We start from the raw sequence: 26309 nt of genomic DNA on the forward strand, positions 1-26309 counted from the left end.
ATCGTCTACAACCAGTGGGTGGACCACCATGCGGTTTGCGGAGCCCCAGGTCAGTGCAAGCCAAGGCATAAAAACCTCAAATAACAATTCTTTACACATGGAAAAGATGTGGGTAGCCAGATGTGGTGACATCTGCTGTAATCCCTACTCCTGAGAAGGCTGGGACCATTGGATTGCTTGAATTCAAGAGTTCTGAGCTGAAGAGGCCTAAATTGATGGGGTGTCCACATTAAGTTTAGCACTAAAATGGTGTCCACCTGGGAGTGGGGAGCCAGCAAGCAGCTTAAGGATGAGTGAACTGGCCATTGTTGGAAATGGAGCAGGTAAGAACTACCATACAAATCATTAGTGGGATAAGATCAGTCAGTGACCACCCTATCTCCACCTTGGGTGAGATAGACCCCATGTTAAAAAATAAATGAAAATAAAAGCTTTGGAGTCAAAGGACTTGAGTTCAGTTTCTACTTATCATTCTTACTATTTGTCTGATTTTCATCATTCTCTCAACTCCCTAAACCTTATCTTCATCTGTTAAATGAGAGAATAGGAATAAATATCTTGTAAGGCCCTTTTCAACTCTGTATCTCTGTTTCTATTATTCTATATTATCATAGTAACAAAAAGTAGTTTTAGTGTGGGTATTGTGTCCACTAGTATGGTGACATAAGTCAGTTTGGGACTATGTCAAGAGAAATATCCCTGGTGAACTCTACTGAAGTGTATCAGAGAACCAAAGACAACCACATCTTGCCCTTAGTAAGAATAGCTGGCTGTGAAATAATGTAACTGTGGTTGACTGAATAAAAGTGGAAATGAAGACACATAAATAAGTGGTGGGATTATCTTTATACTAACGAGATCATGGGATAATACTTAGCTACAGATCTCAAAAATCAGAAGAATCAATCATCATATGCATGTTAACAAAGTCGCCCATAATATTTCTTCAATACCTAGATGCTATACATAAGTTTCACACTACACAACAGTATTTTAACATGGATGTTACATTGAATTCATCTGGTAAAGATGAGAGTATAACCATTATATGAATTTGTTTCTTCAGCTCTTAAGCCACAAGTAGGCTTGGTGCCAATTTATTTGAAAGCCTAAAAATGCTGCTACTTCAAACTGGAATTCTAGGCTATGCAATATCTTAAGTTTTAGCACTCAGCAACAAAGTACATACTTCATCCTTCTTCACCCAGTCCATCATACATAACCCAGTTTTCTTTTAATGCAACCAACATTTATGAATTCCCCACCATGGTCAAGATACTGGGGTAGATGTTGGGGATACAAAGGGACATAATTTTCTGCCCATGGGGATTTTATATTCTAATGAATGCATGCAGCATATACATGATCAAGCACAAGATCTAGTCTATACTGTTATTCCTATAAAAATGCCCTCCTGTTTGCTTCTTCGCCTATCATAAACTTAACCATGTGTCTAACTGTAATCTAAATTAAAACTCTTTCCTGAAGCCATTTTAGGTTACCCCAGCTTATTTTGAACCGTAAGCTCCATAGCACTGAAGTATTGAAGGAGACTGTGCATCAGGGACTATCTTTTTGTTTGGTTTAAGTGTAATATTTTCTTGTTGATTTTGTTTGTTTTGTTGGGTTTTTTTGGTTTTTGGTGAGGCAATTGAGGTTACGTGACTTGCCCAGGGTCACACAGCTAGTAAGTGTTAAGTGTCTGAGCCTGGATTTGAACTCAGGTCCTCCTGACTCCAGGGCTGGTGCTCTATCCACTGTGCAACCTAGCTACCAAATTTTCTTGTTTTTAAAATGAGTTGGTAGAGTTCTGTGAAATAGAGACTTTCCCTCATGCTTCTTTTCTATCCACCATTTCATACAATAAACAGTTTGAATTAAAGGGGAAAAGTTTCCCCTGGAACTTATTTACATTATTGATTTGTGCTTTCTATGAAAATAAAGACCTTGCTAAACAAAGAAACTCTATCTTACTTTGAGTCCAAATGAACATGAATTATGGTTGAATGGTTTACAAAAAGGTGAGAGTTTATTTTATGTATATATACATACATGCTAAAAGTTCAAATGTCCTCTGAAGAAATGAATAATTTGCACACAAATGAATTATCTCTCTTTAAACTGCAATTCAGAAAGTGATTTTTCTGTGTTCATTAAGGACATCTACACAAGTCAACATAATGTATTAGGTGAAGGTCACCCAATCTCATTTTCCATAAAGGTATTTTTCCCATCCATCACAGGGGTAAAATGTGATTTCATGTGGTTTTTGAGAAGGGAAATAGTCCCTCTCCCTGCCATTTCTACAACTTTGTTCCTACTCATTATACCATATGAGCTGGTCAGAGATGGAGAAAAATCAGAAGTATATTGGCAAAATCATACAATAAAGAGAGAAAAAGATCTGAATTAGTTCTCAGTCTCCAACAGTATTTGCTGACTTGACCTTCAGCAAGGCATTTAATATTTCTGGATCTCATTTTCCTCATACATAAAATGGGGATAATAATAACGTCACTAGTTATATCACAGTATTTTAATAAAGAAAGAACATTGTGATTCTAAGGTGCTAGATAAATATAAACTGCTATTGTATTTGTATTTAAGTATTAGATTCTGTAATTGTGAGGCCCTAAGATAGAGTGTCTTTTTTCTTTTTTTCCCCTTTGTTTTAAAAAAAATTATTTAGTATATTATTTTCCTCAATTACATGTAAAACCAATTTTAATATTTATTATTATTATTATTATTATTAATCATAATATTTTGGGGTGGGCAATGAGGGTTAAGTGACTCTCCCAGGGTCACACAGCTAGATAGTGTCAAGTGTCTAAGGCCAGATTTGAGCTCAGGTCCTCCTGAACCCAGGGCCAGTGCTTTATCCACTGTGCCACCTAGCTGCCCCTAATATTTGTTTTTAAAACTTTAACTTACAGATTCTCTCCCTTCCACGCTACCCACCCCCTCATTGAGAAGGCAAACAATTTGATATAGGTTATACTGTATGGTCACAGAAAACATATTTCCATATACCCTCCCCCCCAAAAAAACTCAAGAAAAATAAAGTTAAAAAAAGTAAAAGTGTACTTCAATCTGCATTAAGACACTAACAATTCTTTGTCTGGGGATAGATAATATTTTTCATCATAATTCCTTCAGAGTTGTTTTGAATCATTGTATTGCTGAGAAAATCTAAGTCATGCACACCTGATCATCTTATAATATAGCTGTTACTTTCTTCATGGTACATTTCACTTTGCATCAGCTCATGTAATTCTTTCCAGGTTTTTCTCATCATATCTTATAGTATAATTGTATTCCATCACAACTACATAACAAAATTTGTTCAGCCATTCCCCAATTGATGGACATTCCCTATGTTTCTAATACTTTTCCATCAGAAAAAGAGATGCTATAAATATATTTTGTTATATTGGTCCTTTTCCTTTTTGTTTTTTATCTTTTTGGATAAGGACCTCGTAGTGCTATTGCTTGGTTAAAGGGCATGGTTTTATAGCACTTTGGGCATACTTCCAAATTGGTCTACAGAATGGTTGAATCAGTTTAGAACTCTACCAACAGTGTATTAATGTCTCAGTTTTCCCACATCTTCTCCTTCATTTGTCATTTTCCTTTTCTGTCCTATTAGCCAAACTAATAGGCATGAGGCAATAACTCAGAATTGTTTTCATTTGCATTTCTCCAATCCGATAGTTATATAGAGCATTTTTTCATGTGGCTCTACATAGCTTTGATTACTTCATATGAAAACTGTTGATGCCTCTTGATCATTCATCAGTTGGGGAATGGCTCTTATTTTTTATATACTTGATTCAGTTCTCTATATATTTGAGAAGTGAGGTCTTTATCAGAGAAGCTTTCTTCATGTTTGATTGTTAACTATATATACTTCCATCCTTTTCCTCCTCTGTTTATTCTATTATTTCTCTCTTTTTCACCCCGTCACTTTTCAAAAGTATTTTGCTTGTAATTATGCACTCCCCTATTCTCCCCTCCCTTTTATCAACACCCCCTTTTCTCTTTCCCTCTTTCCCTCTTACTTTCCCATATAGAATAAGATAGATTTCTATATCCAAATGAGTGTGTATTTTATTGTTTCTCTGTGCCAATTTCAATGTGAATAAGGTTCACTCACTCCCCCTCACCTCCTCCCCTCCACTTTAAAAGCTTTGATTTGCATCTTTTATGTGAGATACTTTATCCAATATACCTCTCTCTTTCCCTTTCTCCCATTACATTCCTCTCGCATTCCTTAAGTTTATTTTAAAAATATATCCCTTCATATTCAATTAAAATCTGTGTCCTGCAACTCTCTCACTCTCTGTATATGTGTATATATGTGCATATTTATATACACACACATATATATGTGTGTGTGTATGTATGTATATATGTATGTGTATATATGTATATATGTGTTTTTATATAGACACACACTCCTTATAACTGCCCCAATAATGAGAATGTCCTAAGGAATTATAAGTATCATCTTCCCATATAGGAATGTAAATTGTTTAATCTTTTTAAGTATCTTATAATTTCCTTTTACTGTTTACCTTTTCATACTTCTCTTAAGTCTTACATTTGAAAGTCAGATTTTCTATTCAAATTTGGTCTTTTTATCAAGAATGCTTGAAAGCCCTCTCTTTCATTGAATGCCTGTTCTTTCCCCCTATACTCAGTTTTGCTTAGTATGTGATTTTTTGTTGTAATCCCAGCTCCTTTGCCCCTCAGAATGTCATATTGTAAACCCTCTGATACTTTAAGGCAGAAGCTGCTAAATCTTATAGTTTTCTGACTTGGGCTCCACAATATTTAAATTACTTCTTTCTGGATGCTTGCAATAATTCCTTCCTTTTTTTTTAATTTTTTTTTTTTTTTAGTGAGGCAATTGGGGTTAAGTGACTTGCCCAAGGTCACACAGCTAATAAGTGTTAAGTGTCTGAGGCCAGATTTGAACTCAGGTACTCCTGACTCCAGGGCTGGTGCTCTATCCACTGTGCCACCTAGCTGAGCCACAATAATTCCTTCTTGACCAAGGAACTCTAGAATTTGGTTACAATATTGCTGAGGTTTCATTTCAGGATCTCTTTCAGGAGGTGATAGGTAGATTCTTACAATTTCTATTTTACCCTCTGGTTCTATAATATCAGGGCAGTTTTCCTTAATAATTTCTTGAAAGATGATTTCTAGACTCCTTTTATATTTTGATTATGCCTTTCAGGTAATAAAATAAATTTTAAATAATTACTCCTGGATCTATTTTCCATTTCAGGTTTTTTTTTTTCCTTTTTCCCCCCAGAGTAATACTATACATTGTCTTCTATTTTTTTTTCTTTTGATTTAGTTTTCTTGTTTCTTGGTTTCTCAAACAGTCATTTTCTTTCATTTTCTGAATTCTAATTTTTAAGGAATATTTTTTCTCCAGGGAGCCTTTGTGCTACCTTTTTCATTTGGCCAGTTTGAATTTTTAAGGAGTTGTTTTGTTTTTTTCTTCAGTGAAACATTGTCCTTTTTAAAAATTGACTAATTCTACTTTTCTAGATATTCTTCTCATTGGTTTTTGTACCTCTTTTACTATCTGGCCTAGTTTATTTTTTAAGTTGTTATTTTCTTCAACATTTTGTGTCTGTGTGTGTGTCTCCTTTGTGAAACTATTGATGCTTTTTTCATGATTTTCTTGTATCACTCTCATTTCTCTTCCCAATTTTCCTTCTACCTTTTTTTTTGGGGGGGGGTTTTCAAAAACTTTTTTGAAATCTTTTGTGGCCTGAGACCAATTCATATTTTTCTTGGTGGCTTTGAATATTGGAGCTTTGACTTTGTGATCTTCTACGTATGTGTTGTAATCTTCCTTATTACTATAATAACTTTCTGTGGTCAGATTTTATATGTTGTTTGATCATTTTCCCACATTATTTCTTGACTTTTAACTCTTTGTTAAAGCTTCCAGGGTTCTGTGCAACTTTTTTCATAGATACTTCTAGGGACCTGTTAAGTTTTCAGTTCTTATGAGGTGGTATGATTTAAGGAAAAGTGTGCTTACTACTCTCCTATTCTGCTGCTCTGATCTTAGTTACTACAAACACTCTTTTCTGCCTTAGAATTATGATAGGGCTCCCTGCTCCACTGTGGCCTGAACTTAGGGTGTGCTATGGCTCCTCCTCACACTGGGACTGTCACCCATGCCTACAACCCAGATCTAAGTATAAGCAAAGCAATAGAGTTCTGCCCCCAGTGCCAGCAAAGATACCCCTGTAATCTACTTTTGATCATTGTTAGACCTCATTAATGTCTGTGGGCTGAGAGCTCCAAAAGCAGCTGCTGCTGTTGCTGCTGATTAAGTGGCTCCAAATATTTGATCCTGTTTGCTGGGACCTGTTCTGCACTGGTTTAACCTGTGCTGGACTGTGCACTGGAAATGTTTTTTATTCAACCTGTTAGAGCATCCAAATATTCTCATTCAGGTTCTGTATCTTTGGGACATATGCTTTTTTCTTCCTATTTTGTTTACCTCTATTTTTTCTACCCCTCTCTGTTCATTAAAGAAATATATAAAACATGATGACCGTTAGGAAGGATTATTTTCATATAGGAAATACAGATAAGACAAAATACTTACAATTTACTAGTCGACAGGCATGAATAAAATTGACTACAATTAATGACAATCTGTAACTAGAGCTAGATTAGATCAGTTAAAATAATTCAAATGGAAAAAATCACTTCCAACTGAAGTAATGGGGAATCTTTCTATAGGAGGTAGCTTTAAGCCTAGGTCTAGTAAAGCAAATAAAATTACAATAGGTTGCATTTGAATGGTCTGGGTAGGAAATGTCAAGGGGAAATTAAAAGTCATGGCAGCAGGGGAGCAGATATAAATTTAGGGAATAACGAGTAGACAACTGTAGCTAAAATCTAGTGGATTTGTATTGAAAATATGCTCAAGTAAAGTCTAGAATATCAGGCCTCAAGTTCATACTGTCCTTAATCTGCTATAAATGAATATGAAGGTTTTTGAGCAAGAAAGTGACATGAAAAATAACAATTTTGTTGAATGTCAATTTAGTGATGATTTTAAAATGGATTGAAACTTAGAGATGGTAAGTCAGGGAGAGCAAATGGAATGCTATTTTAAAGATCAGGCATGAGGTAACAAGGGTAACTAAGTGGTACTAGTGGGGACAGAAAGAAGTAAGCAGATGTAAGAGTGGCTTTTCAGTAGCAGAAACTTTATCCAAATTCTGGTACTGAAAAGCAAATTATTAATCTAGCAGTACTTTCTGGGAAAATAGTGAATCCTCACTATAATATTGAAAAAATAATTTAAGAAAAGTACAGTCGATAGCATTTTTTGCCTTATAGTATTCCTAAAGGAGATAAACCAATTATTGCACATTATTTCCCCTCTTTCTTTCAAAGTCCACATTGATTTCTACATTATTTCTTCTAGGCTTCATAATGGAATTGAATGCTGACTGAACAATGTAGAAAATAAGGTTTGCTTATTTAAAAGCTGCACGACTTTTAAAAACTTTAGATTTACCTCTTTTTACCATTCCGGGTCTTCTACTTAATGCTACACTTCAAATGACAATCATGGAAATTGTCACTTTTCACATGAAAACAAAAAACATTAGTATTTTAATATACTTCAAAACATTATTGATATTTGGCTTTTGTGTTTTGGCATTGTTTTCAAAATGCCAAAGAACCATAAAAATTCTGTTTGATCTACCTTAGCTATGTCAGCTAGCTGATAGCACGTAAATATGATGGTCATATGAGACCATGCTACAGAATATCTGTAGTTAAGGAGCCCCTTATATGTCTTCCATTTCCTTCTGCCATTTGTTGACTGACTTTGCCTTTGGAATACTTTCTTTTAATTTTATTGGTATTCTGTCCATAAAAAATCAAAGAGAAATTGAATGCTGTCCATCCCACCTGCACACAGTGTATTTACTTTCTAGAATGAAGAGTAGCATTGGGAAAATTCCTTAGCAGTAGGAAATTCTCTATGGTATGCAGATAAACACAGGTGCTAAAAGTTCAAATATCATCAGTAGGAATTAACAATTTATAGACAAATGATTTCTTTTTCTTTAAACCTCATTTCTGAAAGAGAATTAGCAGTATGTAGTACAATGCTTGATACATACTAGGAACTTAATATAAGTTTATTGATTGATGACTGATTTAGTCAGAAGATCAAAGAAAGAATATTGTTAATCACAAGAAGAAAACAGTAAACAGAAGAACCATCATCCATAAAGGCAGTATTTTTCTTCCATCATTTTCTCTCAACCCCTAAGTAATAGGGTAATTTGTTAGTTGGCAAATTAGTGTGATTGTAGCAAGGCATGTGAGCAGTAAATAGAGCACTGGACCTAGAGTCAGGAAGCCCTCATTTTAAATCTGGTATCTGATACCTGCTAGCTGTGTGACCGAGGAGAGGATTGAAATGTCTTGATCCCAGAGTACTGAAATAGTAGTGATGGTAAAGTCTAAAGAAGCATATTTGGACTTGATGGCAGGAAGAATTTATTACCAATTAGTGACTTAAATTTGGTTGCTTCAGTACGTAACAGGTTCTGTTCTCATTAGATTTCTTCAAGCAAAGGTTGCTGATTGGTTCCCTCCATTTTTTTTGTAAGTCTAGATAACAAGCTTCTTAAACTGTGGTTTTCAACCCCATGTGGGGTAACATAACTGAAGATGGGGGTTGTGAAAATTTGGCAAAAGTAAAAGGTTATGTATACCTATTTTATATATCTATATACCTGGGGTAACACAAAAATTTCTTGTCTGAAAAGGGGTAGGTAGTAGAAAAAATTTAAGAAGCCATGGTCTAGATAGATCATGAGATTCCTTCCATTTCTAAAAATCTGTGATTCTGTGTCATTTCTGATGATTATCTTTATGTCAAATTGTGAACTAAAAGGAGACAACTCCTTCTCACCCTTTGCATGCATTGTTTCAGAGTGTTGTTTTTTTTTTTTGAGAAGATAACTAAATGGGTAAATTATCATAGGTCTTACTCCATTTATCTTTATAAGAAAAGGAAAAATAATTTTAAAAAGTATATAGCACCAAATATATTCCATATGGATAAAATATATTACTAATTTAGATCAAGAATTTTTCTTCGCATTGGGGAATGAAATGGGGGAATGGGCAAGAGGGTTGTACTACTACTTTTGGAAAAAGCACAGTGTACATTTTATTCATCCAAGAGTATTACTTAAGCATACTAGTTATTATTGATTCAGTAGTTAACTAACAAGAATTGGAAAATTCAATGCAAGCTATTAAAAGTTTAAATATCTTAAAATAACTTATATTCTGCTGACATTTCTATGCTCTTTTTCTCCATGAATGAAAAAGGCTATTTCATGGTCTGGTTTTGATTTTGCTCCCCCTAAATGGATTGATTTTGACATTCTCTAGTTTCAAACCTCATTGAAAACTTGGACAGAATGCAGAGATACCCTGATATGGCTGACAATGTAGCTTGGTTTTGTATGCATATAAAACTGCTTTAGCACAATTCCTAATCACATGACAAGCATTTGAAATTGATTTGGAAAATCTAACCATGTTCATTTAGTCTCTATTAAATCAGTTCATTAACTCTAATTTAGAAAGAATATCTATCTACTATTAAGAAACTCCTTAGTTTTGTGGGATGCATTCATATGGTTTTTAAACTCCCTTTTACTCCTTGGCAGTAATGTTCTAGGAAGTGTCATAAAGGCATAGAGAGCCAGACTCCTGCAAAATGTGTCATGTTTGCATGTGTTTAGGGGATACCTGGGGACTTGAGTTTTGGGAAGGAAAAGGCTTTTATAATAAGTCACCCAGAAAAATTGAATCTGATTTGGTGGATTTATGGGGAAACATAAAAAAGAATTTCAGAATTTGAAAAGGTCTTGGTAAATTGTAATCTGCCACATTAGAATGAATATCCACATTGATGAAATCACATAACCATCAAAGTATAAACTAATGGAAATCTCTAAACACTAGATTTGGTATCAGGAGATCTAGGTTTCTATACCAGCTCTTACACAAGTTGTGTGACAGTAGGCAATCCAATTACATATTTGGTATTCGATATCCTCACATGGGCATAATACCCTCTCTGGTTGTATTTTACCAATTTCTACTCATGTTAGTAGGCAGTGGTCCCAAAGGGTATATATTTCTCTCTTTAGGATTCTAGGGATAACCTTGAGGAGTCGGGAATGGTTTTTGCAATATGATCAATCATGACCCATTTTTTTTTCCACTTGAACTCAGTTTTTCTGGGTGGAGTATTCTTGGTTATTATATTAGCTCTTTTTTTCCTGCAATATCATATGCCAAGTCCTTTGATCCTTTAACATGATAACTGTTAACCCTTGTGTGATGCTGACTGTGGTTCCATAGTATCTGAGTGGTAGCATTCTTGCTGTTTGAAGTATTTTATTTTTGAACTGGGAGCTCTGGAAATTGGCTATAATATTACTGGGAGTTTTTATTTTTATATTTCTTTCAGGTGGTAATTGGTGGATTTTTAAAATTTGTATTTAACTGCCGATTCTAGGATATAAGGGTAATTTTCCTTGACAATTTCTTGAAATATTATATCTAGGATTTCTCTTTGTTCATGGCTTTTAGGTAGTCCACAAATACTGAAATTATCCTTCCTTGATCTATTTTCCAGGTAAGTTTTATTTCTAATGAAGACTTGACACTTTCTGTTTTTCAAAATTGTTTTTTTACTTTGTTAAAATCTTTCTTGATGACTTTTAAATCATATTTTCACTTGAAATTCTAATTTTAAGGGATTATTTTTCAGTGAGCTTTTATATATCTTTTGTTCATATAGTCAATTCTGCTTTTTAAGAAATTATTTTCAACAGTGATTTTAATATCACATTTAGAAATGTGTCCAAATATTTTTAGTAGGGAGATTCTTCTTCAATTTGTGTACCTCTTTTATCAATATGTTAATTGTATTTTCATGTTTTTTCTTTATTTTCTCTCATTTTACATATTTTCCTTTCCCACTCTTACTTGATTTTGAAAAACAAATTTTAACTATTCAAGAATTTTTATTGGTGTTGTGAACAATTCACCTTTTTCTTTGAAATTTTTCTTTGACCTGTTTTGACTTTATTTTCTTCTAAGTTTGTATCTTGATCTTCCTTGTCAAAATAGTACCTTCATAGTCTTAGGGTTTTTTTTGTTTGTTTGTTTTGTTTTGTTATTAGTTTATTTGTTCTGTTTACTTATTCTCCCACTTATTTCTTCTTATTTTAATCTTATTTTTGTAAATAGTATTTTTTTATTTCTTTTTTAAGGCAATGAAGGTTAAATAACTTTGATCAAGGGCATAAAGCTAGTAAGTGTCTGAGGTCAGATTTAAACTCAGGTCCTCCTGAATCCAGGGCCAGTGCTTTATCCACTGTGCTACCTAGATGCCCCTTGTAGATAGTATTTTTTTTCCTCAAATTACATGCAAAGATACATTTTGATAGCTTTTTTATAGGATTTTGAGTTCCCAATTTTTTTCTCCCTCTCTGTCTGCCATCCCCCCTAGCCAAGATGGCAAGGAATATGATAGAGATTATTCATGTACAATCATGTTTAACATATATCAACATTAGTCAGGTTGTGAAAGAAGAATCAGAACTAAAGCCAAAAGCCACAAAAAACAAAAACAAAAAATGAAAACAGTATCTTTCTATCTGTATTTAGACTCCATAGTTCTTTCTGTGAATGTGCATAGCATTTTCCATCATAAATTTTTTTTGAATTATAATTGATCATTGTATTGCTGAGAAGAACTAAGTCTATCATACTTGATCATCACACTTGTTCTCCTGTTTCTGTTTACATTACTGAGCATCAGGTCATGTAAGTCTTTACAGGTTTTTCTGAAATCTGCCTTCTGATCATTTCTTTTTTTTTTTTTTTTGTCATTTCTTACAACAGTATCCCATTATATTCATGTACCTCAACTTTTTCAGCCATTCCCCAATTTATGGGTATTACCTCAATGTCCAAGTTTTTACCTACACAAAAATAGCTACTATAAATATTTTTTTCTTTCTGCATGTGGATTCTTTACCCTTTTTATGATTTTTTTTAGGATACAGTCCTAGTAGTAGTATTGCTGGATCAAAGGGAATGGATAGTTTTGTAGACCAAATTGTTCACTAGAATGATTGGATCAGTCTGCAACTCCTCCAAAAATGCATTAGTGTTCCAATTTTTCCACATCTTTTCCAACATATATCATTATCCTTTTTTGTCATATAAGCCAATCTGATAGGCATAAGGTGGTATGTCAGAGCTGTTTTAATGTGCATTTCTTTAAAGAATAGTAATTTAGAACATCTTTTCATGTAGCTTTAGTTAGCTTTAATTCCTACATCTGAAAACTCTCTGTTGATACCATTTGACTATTTATCAATTGGGGAATGACTTGTAATCTTATAATTTTTTTTCTCAGTTCTCTATATATTTGAAAAATGATGCCTTTATCAGAAACACTCTGTAAAAATTATTTCCCAGCTTTCTTCTTTGCTTTTTGATCCTGGTTGCATTGGTTTGTGCAAACTTTTTTTTTTAATTTAATGTAATTACAATTATCAATTTCATATTTCATAATATTTTCTATCTTATGTTTGGAAATAAATTATGCCCTTCTCCATAGATCTTCTGGGTAAAGGATTCCATGTTCTCCTAATTTGCTCTTACTATCACAATTACTGTCTAAATCATGTATCTATTTTGACCTTATCTTGGTATATGGTGTGAGACGTTGGTCTATGCCTAGGTTCTGCCATAATTTTTTTTTTCAATTTCCCATAATTTTTTGTCAATGAGTTTTTTATCCTAGAAGTTGGAGTCTTTGGGTGTGCCAAACAGGAGATTGATAGAGTCATTTGTTACCATGTCTTGTGTATCTTATCTGTTCCGCTGATCCACAACTCTCTTTCTTAAGCAACACCAAATAGTTCTGACGAGTACTGCATTATAATATAGATTTAGATCTGGTAGGCTAAGGAATCTTCCTTTTGCATTTTTTTTCATGAATTCCCTTGATATCCTTGATCTTTTATTCTTCCAGATCAATTTTGTTATTATTTTTCTAGCTCTATAAAATATGTTTGGTAATGTGATTGGTGTGGCACCGAATAAATGAATTAAATTAGATGGAATTGTCATTTGTATTATATTAGGTTGCCCTATACATGAGCAACTGATATTTTTCCAGTTCTTTGGATCACAATTTATTCATGTAAAAAGTATTTTGTAATTGTGTTCGGGTTTCTGGTTTTATTTTGGAAAGTAGACTCTCATATATTTTTATATTGTCTAAAGTAGTCTTAAATGGAATTTCTCTTTCTACCTCTTGAAGTTGAGCTTTGTGGGTCATATATAGAATTGCTGATAATCCATATGAGCTTATTTTATATCCTGCAAATTTTGTAAAATTGTTAATTATTTAAAATAGCTTTTTAGTTGATACTCTAGTATTCCCTAAGCATACCATCATATCATCTGCAAAGTGATAGTTTTGTTTCCTTGTTGCATATTCTAATTCTTCAATTTATTTTTCTTCTCATTACTAAAGTGAACACTTCTAATGATATAAAATAGTAGTAGTGATAATGGGTATCCTTGCTTCACCCCTGATCTTACTGTGAAGGCTTCTAGCTTATTCCCATTATAGATAACGTTTGCTGATGGTTTTAAATAGATACTACATATCATTTTAAGGAAAACCCAATTTATCCATATATTCTCTAGTGTTTTTAATAGGAATGGGTGCTGTAGTCTGTCAAAATATTTTTCAGGCCCTACTGAGATAATCACATGTTTTCTGTTGGTTTTCTGATGAAATGATAATTTATGCTGATAGCTTTCCTAATATTGAAGAAGCACTGCATTCTTAGCATAAATGCCACCTGGTTATAGTGTATTGTCCTGGTAATTAATTGCTATGGTCTCTTTGGTAATATATTATTTTAAAAATTGGCTTCGGGGGCAGCTAGGTGGCACAATGGATAAAGCACTGGCCTTGGATGCAGGAGGACCTGCGTTCAAATCCAGCCTCAAACACTTGACACTCATTAGCTGTGTGACCCTGGGCAAGTCATTTAACCCCCATTGCCCTACAAAAAACAAACAAAAAAATTGGATTCAGTATTGATTAGGGAAGTTGGTTTATACTTTTCTTTTTCTGTTTTTGCTCTTACTGGTATAGTAAAAATTATCAGAATGTGGTAAAAACTATTTGTGGTAAAAATTATTGGAGTTTTAGGTGACTCATTTGGGAGGGGCCACACCTGGGCCACCATGAAATTATGTATGCTACTGAGGTCAGAAGAAGACCTCTCTATAGGCAGTTTTTGAAGGGCCTCCCCTTTTGGGGGAGGAAGATTGAAAGCTTCATGAGGGGAGGCTGAGGGACTTCCGGAATGCAAGCTCTCTCTCTCTCTGTCCTCTGCCATTCTGGTGGTGTGAGCAACTATAGACTTTCCAGATTTGGGTGAGTGAATACAGAAAACCCTAAATTCCTTTGAATTAGCTTAATTGGAAACAATCTGGGGATTGCATAGGCTAAATTTAGAGTTGAGCTTTTGTCTTTATTTCTTTTTCCTATTTCCTTATTTTTGATTTTTATTAGTTTCACCTTTGTTGTTTAATTAATTCCCAATTTCCATGTCTTTACTTCTAGAAAAGAAAAGAGATGCTATAAATAGTATGTGCACACACACACACACACTCACATACACACACACATATATATATATATATATATATATATATATATATATATATATATCTATACACAGATACACACGCAGACAAAAAGGAAAAGGAGATATGTATCCTATATATTTATAAACATCTTGTGTATATATATAAAAAAGGGAAAGTATCCATATACAAACACACATATGTATCCATATGTAAAATTACATGTATATCCTGTAGATAGATATATAGATAGATAGAAAGATAGATAGATAGACAGTTGATAGATAGATAGATAGATAGATAGATAGATAGATAGATAGATAGAGATGGAAATATCATAAACATATATCCTGTTTTTTTAAATCTCTTTTTTAGTACAGACCTAGTAGTGATATTGCTAGATAAAAGAGTATGAATGGTTTTAGAGCCCTTTGGGTATAGTTCCAAATTGCTCTGTAGATTGATTGATTGAGTTTACAACTCTACCAACAGTGCATTAATATCTTTTTTTTCTCATTTGCCCTCCAAAATTTGTCATTTTCCTTTTCTGTTCTATTAGCTAAACTAATAGGTGTTAGGTAGTACATGAGAATTGTTTCTTTGCATTTCTCCTTTCAATAATAATTTATAGCATTTTTCCTATGACTATTCATAGCTTTGATCACTTCTGAAAACTGTTCATATATTTTAATCATTTATCAATTGGAGAATAGCTCATAATTTTTACAAATTTGATTCAGTTCAGAGTAAAATCCTTCAATTTTTTTCCCTCTTATGATTTCTAACTATATTTCATTCTATCCTTCTCACAGTTACAATAGCTAATTATTCAATTCTCTCTCTCTTTCTCTCTCTCTCTCTCTCTCTCTCTCTCTCTCTCTCTCTCCTTTCACCCTATCCATCTTTAAAGTTGTTTTGCTTCTTACTACACCCTCTACCAACCTGTCCTCCCTTCTATCTGCACACCTTCCTTCTCTTTTCCCCTTCTCTTCCTTCTTTCCTGTAGGATAAGATATATTTCTATAACTAATTGAGTGCATTTGTTCTTCCCTCTTTGAGCCAATTCTGAAGAGAATAACATTCACTCACACTTTCATCTCTACCTGCCACATATTCCTTTTTAAAAGGTTTCTTTTGCCTCTTTTATGTGAGATAATTTATCCCATTCTACCCCTACCTTTCCTTTTTCCAATTGCATTTTTCTCTCACCCTATAAGTTTGTTTTTTTAATATCATCCCTTCATATTCAACTCACACCTGTGCTCTCTGCCTATAAATACTCCTTCTAACTGCCACAAAATGAGCAAAAGTTCTTATGATTTACAAGTATCACCCACACAGGTATCATCTAGCAATTGAAACAGTTTAACTTTATGAAATCCCTTACAATTTACCTCTCTTGTTTACCTATTTTTGCTTCTCTTGCAACTTGTATTTGTCAAACAAATGTTCTATTCAGTTCTAGTCTTTCCATCAACCATACTTCAAAGTTCTCTATTCCATTGAATGACTATTTTTTCCCCTGAAGGATTATACGCACTTTTACTGAATAGGTGATTGTTGGTTGTAATACCAACCAGCTCATTTAACCCCTGGAACATCATATTCCAAACCCTCTTATCCTTTAATGTACAAGGTGCTAAATGTTGTGTTAACCTGACTGTTACTCCATGATACTTGAATGTTCAAGGGGAGTTGTCTGTCATCAATTTCTCAAATATTTCCTAGGCCATAACTTGGTGATTTTAATTACTTAATACAGTTTTATTTTATCACTGTCCCCTTTTATATTGTTATTGCTCACTTACATGGTGTTTTTTTCAGATTTTTTGTAGTACAACTCTCTATTAGCTCAAATAGTTCTTCTCATTTCTACTCTCATGCTATAGTAAATATTTTTTTCATACACTAAATGATGTTTAGACATTCCCTGATTGCCTGACATGAAATTTGATTTGAGCTCTTTGTTACCACAATAAATAATGCAATGTATATTTTGGTGAATATAAAAACTTTATTACTATTTTTGACCTCCATTTGTCACATACCAGCAGGGACCTCTCTGGGACAAAAATTGTGGAGATTTTATACACTTTGCAAATAGAATGGCAAAAACTTTCTAGAAAGATGACACCAGTTCATAGCTCTAATAATAGTACATTAGCACAAGTATCTACCCACATCCCCTGGAATATAGAGAATTTCTATTTTCTATTATCTTTGCCAGATTGCTAAGAGTAAGGTATTTGCATTTGTCTTAATTAAAACTAATTTTTCATATGCTTGATATTTTTAATTCATTAAAAAAACTGTTCATATTTTAATCCAATTAATCAGTAGGAAAGATTCTTGACTATACAGATGTGATAAAATAATGGAATTTGGCAGATGCCCAGGGGCCCCACCTGAAGACTTATTTGGAATTGATTGAATTGGGTGAGACTGAGAAACTGACTGAGAAACTATTTAAGATTGATAAAATGGAGACCATGCCTGGCTGACCCTGAGTAAACTGTTGTTCTCAGAGTCTGAGGACTATGACACCCACAGGAGACCACCCTCAACCAATCAGCTTGAAGGACTTCCCCTTTCAGGGAGAGATACAGAAAGTAGGAAGCTGAGGGTAGCTCACTGGATAGGTCTTTTTCTTTCAGACTTCAGCTTAGCAGCAGAGAGAGAAAAATGGAGGGTCTCTCTTTTCATCTGGGACATCGCTTGGTGGGAGGACTTCATGTGTGCTGCTAGGAAAGAAGTGTTTTCTCTCTGGCTAGACTGAATAGATCTAAGCTAGGGTTTTCCATTCTATAAGGGATCTGTTCTCTAACTCTCTCTCTTTACTAAGTTCCAATATACTTTAATAAATACTTAAAAGCCTAAACTCTTGCTGAATTTATTAGTAATTTTAGCCATCTTCACCCCAAAACTGTGGGGAGGGACAGGTTAGGACCCACATTAGATTTTAAACATCACACAGAGTTGTGTCAATTCATCATATATCTTAAAGATAAAATCTTCAGCAGAATTAGGTAATGGAAAAAGCCCCGCCCCAATTAGTACTGGCTAACAATAGAGTGGTAGATTATTGGAATAGGTTAGGCACAGGAGACGTAGTAGTAAATGACTATAGTAACCTACTGTTTGTTAAATCCAATGGGTTCAGATTCTGGGATAGGGACGCAGTATTTGACAAAGCTGCTGGGAAAACTGGAAAATAGTATGGCAGAAACTAGGCATAGACCAACCTCTTACACAGTATACCAAAATAAGGTCAAAATGGGTACATGATTTAGACATAAAGGTTGATACCATAGGCAAATTAGGAGAGGATAGAATAGTTGCCTCTCAGATATATGGAAAGGAGAACAATTTATGACTAAACAAGAATTCAAGTCATTTCCCAATTGAGAAATGTTTAAAGGATACGAAAGAGCAATTTTCAGATGATGAAATAAAATCTATTACCATGTGAAAAAATACTCTAAATCACTACTGATTAGAGAAATGCATATTAAACATATTAAAACATATTAAAACAACTCTGAGGTATCACCTTATACCTATCAGATAGGTTAATATGACAAAAAAGGAAAATAATAAATGTTGGAGAAACTGTGACAAAATTGGAATACTAAATATAATCATTGGTGGAGATGTGAACTGATCGATGCATTCTGGAGAGTAATTTGGAATCATGTCCAAAGGGCTATAAAGCTGTGCATACCCTTTGACCAGCAATTCCACTATTAGGTCTTTATCCTAAAGAGATCATAAAAGAGGGAAAAGGACCCATTTGTACAAAAATATTCATACCTGTTCTTTTTGTGGTGGCAAAGAATTGGAAATTGAGGGAATGCCATCAATTGGGGAATCGCTATATAAATTGTCATATATGAATTTAATGGAATACTATTGTGCTGTAAGAAATGATGAGCAGGCAGATTTCAGAGAAACCTGGAGGGACTTACCTGAACTGATGCTGAGTGAGATGAACAGAACAAAGAGAATATTGTACACAGTATAAACAACATAGTGTGATAATCAGCTGTGATAGACTTACCTCTTCTCAGCAATACAATGCTCCAGGATAATTCCAAAGGACTCGTGACGGAAAATGCTCTCCACCTCCAGAAAAAAGAACTGTGAAATCTAGATGCAGATTGAACCATACAGTTTCTAATTTTATTAATTTGTTTTTTTCTTTTTTGTAGTTTTCCCATTTTATTCAGATTCTTCTTTCACAACATGACTAATGAATAAATATGTTGAATATGATTGTACATATATAACCTATATCAGATTTCTTGCTGTCATGGGGATGGGAAAGAGAAGTCAGGGAAGGAGAAAAATTTGGAACTAGAAATCTTATAAAAAACAAATATTGAAAACTATCTCTACATGTAACTAGAAAATGATAAAATATTGTTTGATTAAAAAGCCCCCCCCCCCCATTTTCCTTTCTTGTCTTAATAGAATTAATTTTATTCAGGAAAGGGGTTTAACATTTCACATATCTGAGTTTATCTACTTTTTTCTTGTTTGATTTAAAAGAAAAATTCCTTTTTGTTTAAGACATCCTCCTTGAGTTATACCTTCATATTTTTACCAGGTGCTTTAAAATGACATGACCTTTTATATTTAATTCAAACATCCATTTGGAATTTATTATGGCATATTATGTAAAGTGTTTGCCTAAACTTCTTTGCAAAATAGCTTTCCAGCTTTCTCCACTATTTTTGTCCCATAAAGATTCTTTCCACAAATGTTTATGTTTCCAGGTTTAATAAAATACTAAGCTATGGAGTCTAATTGTTTCTAAATATTGCAGACATAATCTCTTCTGTTAATTTGCTTTTCTAGTTTAACCAGTACCAAATACTTTTGATGTTCATTCTTCTGTAATATAATTTATGTCTGAGAATGCAATTCCCTCTGTATTCTTTTTTTATTGTTATCATTACTTCCCCCGGGATTCTAGGAATTTTGTTGTTACAAATTAATTTTATTATGACTTTTCCCAGATCAATAAAGGTGCCCCTTGACTATCTGATTCATGTATTACTAAATCTATAATTAAATAAACATAATTTTATTATACAGATATGGATTACCTGTGAAAAACAGGTATTTTTCAAATCATTCAATTATTTGTTTAATTGGGGGGTGTTTTGAAATTGTATTTATGATTTTCTGGATTATATTTTAGTAGAATGAATCCTATATATTTTATGAATTTACTAATTATTTTGTATGAAACATTCTATTTTCTACTAAATTATATAAAATAATAATAATTTATATGGATTTAGTTTTGTACTGCTTTTTTCTAAAACTATTAATTGTCTCCTCTTTTCCATTGTTTTTGTTCCAGTTATTTATCTTTCTTATTGCTACTTCTAGTGTTTCAAGAACAATGTCAAACAATTTCAGGCATGTAAAAATATTTTTGCTGATTTGCCTAATTTTGGGGGGACTGATTTGATTGGGGTACTAATTCTGGGACTGTTGACTAACTGGCTATCTGACTGCTATTAATTTAGTATGGGCCATTTATAAAGTTCCACCACATTGCTCCACTCCCAAATTAATAAGCAAAATATTAAGAAGCGTCTTAACTAAATAATCAAAGCAGAGTTTATTTATGAGATACTATTGAAAATTAAGAATACAGGGAAATAAAATGTACAACCTGACTGCTTTCCTGTGGTCTCTTTCCCACCTGCTGCACTTTGAACTTCTTGAATACAATAAGGGCCTTAGCCGCCTCCAGCCTCAGGGCCCATTACACTTTCCCTGGTTTGTAATAAGGCCTGTAACCTTTTTATCAATATTTAAACCCCACCTCAGGGCACTCAGGTCCTTTATTCTAACTCCAACCCCCTTTCACTTTGCAAATCCCCTGCTTCTAACTTTTCTCTCCTCCTTACTGCCACCTCTGAACCCATGTGTTTCACTCTCACTGACCTTCTGTCTGTCTGCTCCATCAGTCTCCCCTTCGGCCTCTCTTTTCTCTGCTCCCAGTCCTTCTCGTCTTCTCCTGCATCCTTGTAGCCCCGTCTCTAGTCCGATCGAAACCACTGTTGTCTAACTCCCAGGTCTATATATACCTTTCTTATCTCCACTCAAATCTCTGAGCTTCCTGTGCCCACACACCAAGCTAATCTACCAGCCAGAGCTGCGGCTGGTGCGCGGGGTGGGGGTGGGGGCTCGCTCCAGCTTCACCTGCCTCAGCACAGGCTATGCTAGAGCCCAGCATCTCTCAGATACCTCCGCTCAGGTCAGAGGGAGCTGGGGGCTTTTTTCCCCCAGCTGTCTGACCTCATGTCTTGTACAGCCCACAGGGCTTTTTGGCTCAGCTTAAACTAGGGGGAGGGGCTCCAGCCACCCCCACACAAAAGAGACCCTGAGGGCCTAAGGTTTTCCAATCTCAGCCCAAAGGTAGGATCCCAAAATCAAAATAAATTTCCACTGACAGAAAGGTAAAACTTGCTTTATCCTTGTAGCTATTAAAAAATAGTCTTTATTTCAAAGAATTCTAGCTTTTTGTTTGTCATATGTAATGTGTACCATATTCATTAAGCCCTTCTATAACCATGCTATATAGGTATTTTCATTTGTTTTATTTTGCTTCATTTTTACTTAACTATTTTACTTTGTCAGGTTTTTACTAAATCTATGTGTCATGATTTGCTTCTGTTTTTAAAGTTATTGCATTAAAAATCTCCTAATTATGAAGCAGTTGCATACTTAATATAAAACTAAATGAAATATTATGAACATTTTATGTAGAGTGACATGGTCTTTTTAATTATTATTTTTAAATTTTCCATTTTTACTTACTGAGCACAGTCAAAAGAGAGGAAAGGCTTTAGGGGACTTAGATTCAAATATCACCTGTGACACATTACTTATGAAGAACTTTGGAAAGTTATTTAATATCCCTGAGTTTAAATTCCTTGTTTTAAATATTGATAATATAATATGATATGATATGATATAAATATTGCTAATATAATATAATATATAATATAATTATACATTAATATATGATATGAAAGTATAGATAATATATTATAATCATTAATTTATATGACATATAATCGAGATAATTAATAAATATTATTTATATCATATTGGTACAATAACATAAAATTAATATTGAATTATAATTAACATTATTATTGATATAATATATAATATTTATAATATGAAATGTTTAGACTAGGTGGATTCTGAGGCCCATTTCATATCTATGATGATATCATTAATAAGATTCCTCCTTATTATGGAAAATGTTCTCCACATCTAGAAAAAATAACTGGAATCTAAATGCAGATTAGACAATACTGTTTCTATTTTTTTGTAGTTTTTTTTTCTTTTTTGAGGTTTTTCCTGTTTGTTCTGATTCTTCTTTCACAATATGACTAATGTAGAAACATGTTTAATGTTATTGTACATATATAACCTATATCAGATTGCTTTTTGTCTTGAGGAAGGAGGAAGGAAGGGATGGAGGAAGAATAATTTGGAACTAAAATTCTTATAAAAACAAATTTTGAAAACTATCTTTACATGTAACTGGAAATAATAAAATGCTTTTATGATTAAAAATAATAATAATAAGAGGCCTCTCCAGGTACAAATTGATGAAAGCCTTGACCTAGGTGGCAGAAGTATCAAAGGAGAGAGAGGGGCACATAAGAAAATTGTTAAGAATATTAAATGACAATTGATTATTTTTAAATATTCATGTATAAATATATAAATTGCATTACCTCCAGAACTCTCTTCCCAAGTAAACTGACACTACCTGATAGATTTCATCAATGAACTGACTGATAAATTACCAACCATAACAACTTTTGAGCCTGCCATGTTTACCTCTCACCCTAGTTTAGAGAAACTAATTTCCTCATAGCAAGATAATTGGTAAAATAAATTTAAACAAACTATATATATACCTGTAGAAGTATATAAATATAAAATCCCAAACACACTGTATCATATCACATTTTTGTTTACAAATATAAATGTGATAGATAAGAAAAAAAAATTACACAGGACATGTTTGCATAGTTCAGAGCAGGAATTAAGTCTGAGCAGAAAATAGAGCTGAACAATGCAAACAATTCCTGTATACCTTTTATATTTTCTTATCTACCATATATTATTGAAAAATATTTACTAAGCCTATTAAAATTCACAGGAATGAAGCTAGAACATGATGCATATAATTAATCTCAATTCTAAGACAAACCATAAAAAAGAGGGAGTTGTTTCTTAAATAAAAGTAGAAAAAGAAATGAGTCATTGATTTCCAAGTGGAAAATTCATTTTCTTATTATGCCCAAAACATCAGGTTTTTTACAGTATAACACAGCTGGTATTTTCTATGAATATCTAGGTAGAATTACTTACAAATTATCTAAACACTATCCCCCTGCCCACCAATATTATTGCCATCTTGTCCAGATGGAACTTCAAACAGTTTGCCCTTAACTCAACAAGACACTGGTGAAATTAACATCTGGGGTCAAAAATTATTTACTGATAATATAAAGTGAAATTCCATGCTTGCAAAACTTTTGATATTTAAGAAATTATTTCTCAAAAAGTTATTTAACAAAGACTCAATTAAAATGGAAAATCTCTATATAAGTTTATTTAAAAGAATATTCTTTTTCCCATTTTATTACCTGAGTTAATGTATACATATAAATCATCTATTTTGGGACCAATAAGAGAATCGACTTCAGTACTTCCTAAAATGTATGGTAAGTTAAAGGAAATCAAACTGTAGTAGAGATGCATGAAACCAATAATTAATCAAAGCATATACTCCTGAATCAGGATAGGTTTAGAATAACAGGAAAAGAGCAAAAATGAAGAAATAGGTATGGTAAACATGTGCTGATTTTAAGTTCATAGATAATCAGATTCAAATTTGCTAAGCCGTGGTTCATGAACACCAGAAATCATATTGGGGCAATGAAGGAAGCCCCAGAGTTTAGCTTCATACACTAGCATGAGCTAAGAAATGTAACGATTGGAATAACGCCACCTGCTGGATACTTACTGTAGAAGAGTTCTGCCCATGAAGCGAAGGTCTTTGAGGGCAAGACCAGGCATCAGGAAGTGACGCAGACTAGTGGGAGGAGGAAGGAAGAGACTGGCGCTCAGTCTCAGTCTCGCGCTTTTTCCTGAGGACTCTGGCGGAGAAGGGAGCTAGAAATGTGCTCTCCCTTTAATAGATAGGAATCTAGGCCTTTCTCTCTCTCTTTACCAAATTCTTATTCTCCTTAATAAATGCTTAAAAGTCTAACTCTTGCTAAAGCTTATAATTTATTGGCGACCACTCATTAGATATTTTAGACAGACTAGCTAGAATTTTAGCCCTTAACAGATGGCTGACCACGAAGAGGAAAGCTGAACCTCACTTCTGATCTTCCGGTTGGGTAAGAAATTTCCCCTACCCTTTAAACTGCTAAGTACTGGTGTACTGGCTGTGTTTTCCTTTAAATTTTTTCGAATGGACCTTTTAAACTCCCTAATTATCCTATTTTTGATTTTAGTCTGTTTAACCAGACAAATGGGAGATAAGATCATGTTAATGCTTTGTTTTTGTGGATTTTCTATTTTTCTTTTTATTTTTGTTAAAAGAGCCAGTAACTTACTCACAGGAGGAAATATCTCTCCCTCTCCCAACCATGCTTTTTCAGAGAAACCTGAAGAGATTCCTGCAGCTTTTCCCAGTTCCAACACTAATTGTTGCTCTAATTTTGCATGCCTGGAGGCAATGACCCACCCTCTAGAAGCTTTTAATCCCCTAGCACCTGGAGGCAAAGTGGGGGAAGAGGAATCCAGGCCTGAGTTCAAAATCAAGTCTGATTCAAATTGCTCTGGTCCCTCCCCTCCTCTCCAGACCCCACCCTCTACTCCTCCTATGGCCAAGCCCATAGCTTCCCCTGCCTGGGAAGTCCAGAGATCTGGTGCGCATGCTCAACTTTCTCTAACTACATTTGCAGCTTCAGGCTCAGCCCTTCCCCGCCCTGGCTGTGCTTTTGAGACAATCTTAGAAAACTCTTTAAATTCCAGATATGCTTGTTTTGTTCATAATTTTGCTAACCTGCTTTTGTCTTTCATTAGTAATCTTATAAAGCATTTGTATGGTGAAAAGACTGACAGACAATATAGAGGGGTTAAAGAAGAAAAACTTAAGCTGAATAAGAATGACAATCATCAACATAGTTCAAGACTCTGCTTTTGCCATGGAAGGGTATATATTTTACAGAAATGTAGAAGTAAGCAGCAAGGTATTGATATGAGTATTGGGGATTTTAGATATCGGAATCAAGAGTGTTCTGAATTCACTCAGATTATTAACAGTATCAGTTCAGAGGTTACATAGGATTTCTATGCTATTACATATACATTTTGAAATTAATGGTATGGGTTTATTTTCATAGAGATTTTCATGCTTTTGAGATTGTGTTTTATACTTAGTTTCTAAAAGAAGGAGAATATTTGTAAAAGCTTTTTATAGTCATGTGATCAAGTTTATATTTTATAATACTCTTATTGATATTAAGTTCATATTCATTTAGATTTCCCTAGTTTGAATTTCATTGTCTTTTATTATTCCATGTGTATTTTCTTCTATTCATTCATCTATCTAATTTTGAAACATGGTTTTGATTTCATAATACAATGTTAATTCTAGGAGTATTGTGCTCCCATATTCTGAGTTATTTGTTTTTGTTATTTTTCTCAACTGATTATTTGATCAAACTCTTTAAAGCATTTCCCTAGCAAATTGTTTGCCATGGCAAGTGTAAATTGATTCTAGAAGTATTATTTTTGATAAGCATATTCAAAAAAAAAAAAAAGAGGGGAACATTTGTAAAAGTTGTCTTTGAGATTGTGTTGTGCTTTAACTTGTATTTAAATATGTTCAGATTTTTCAAAAAAGTAATTGTATACTAAGTTAAAAAAAGGGGTATAATTTGAAATTGTTGCATAATTATATATTGTGTTCTGAGTCAAGATGTATTCACATTTTTTGCAATCATTTATTATCCTCAATTTTTAAATCCATATGAGACTTGGATTATGGGAACTTATCATTTAAGACATTAATTGCCTTTATTCTGAGTTATCAGATGCCAGTTGGCCAAGATGCCATCCAATCACAAGAGGAATACATGCAAGAGCAGACACTGAACTGTCACATGAGGGGAGACATGCATGAAGTCAAGGTATGGCCGAGGGAACAGCTTTTGACAAATGTTGAGGTTGGATTCTCTTGGTTTAATATTTTATTCTCTTTTTCCCCACAATATTGTACAGATGGCTGGAAGTATTGATCCCACCCATCTCACTTCTACACCTGGCTTCTATGCTCCCTCCTATATGCCTGATGCCATGGACATCTCAATCCCATGCATCTGATTAAGTCTGACTCAGTTTCTTCCAATATGTTCGGTGGCATGGACATATATTCCATCCACCTATTTTAAGCCTGGCATACTGTA

This window comes from Dromiciops gliroides, chromosome 6 (assembly GCF_019393635.1).
Source record: "Dromiciops gliroides isolate mDroGli1 chromosome 6, mDroGli1.pri, whole genome shotgun sequence".
Taxonomy (NCBI): Eukaryota; Metazoa; Chordata; class Mammalia; order Microbiotheria; family Microbiotheriidae; genus Dromiciops; species Dromiciops gliroides.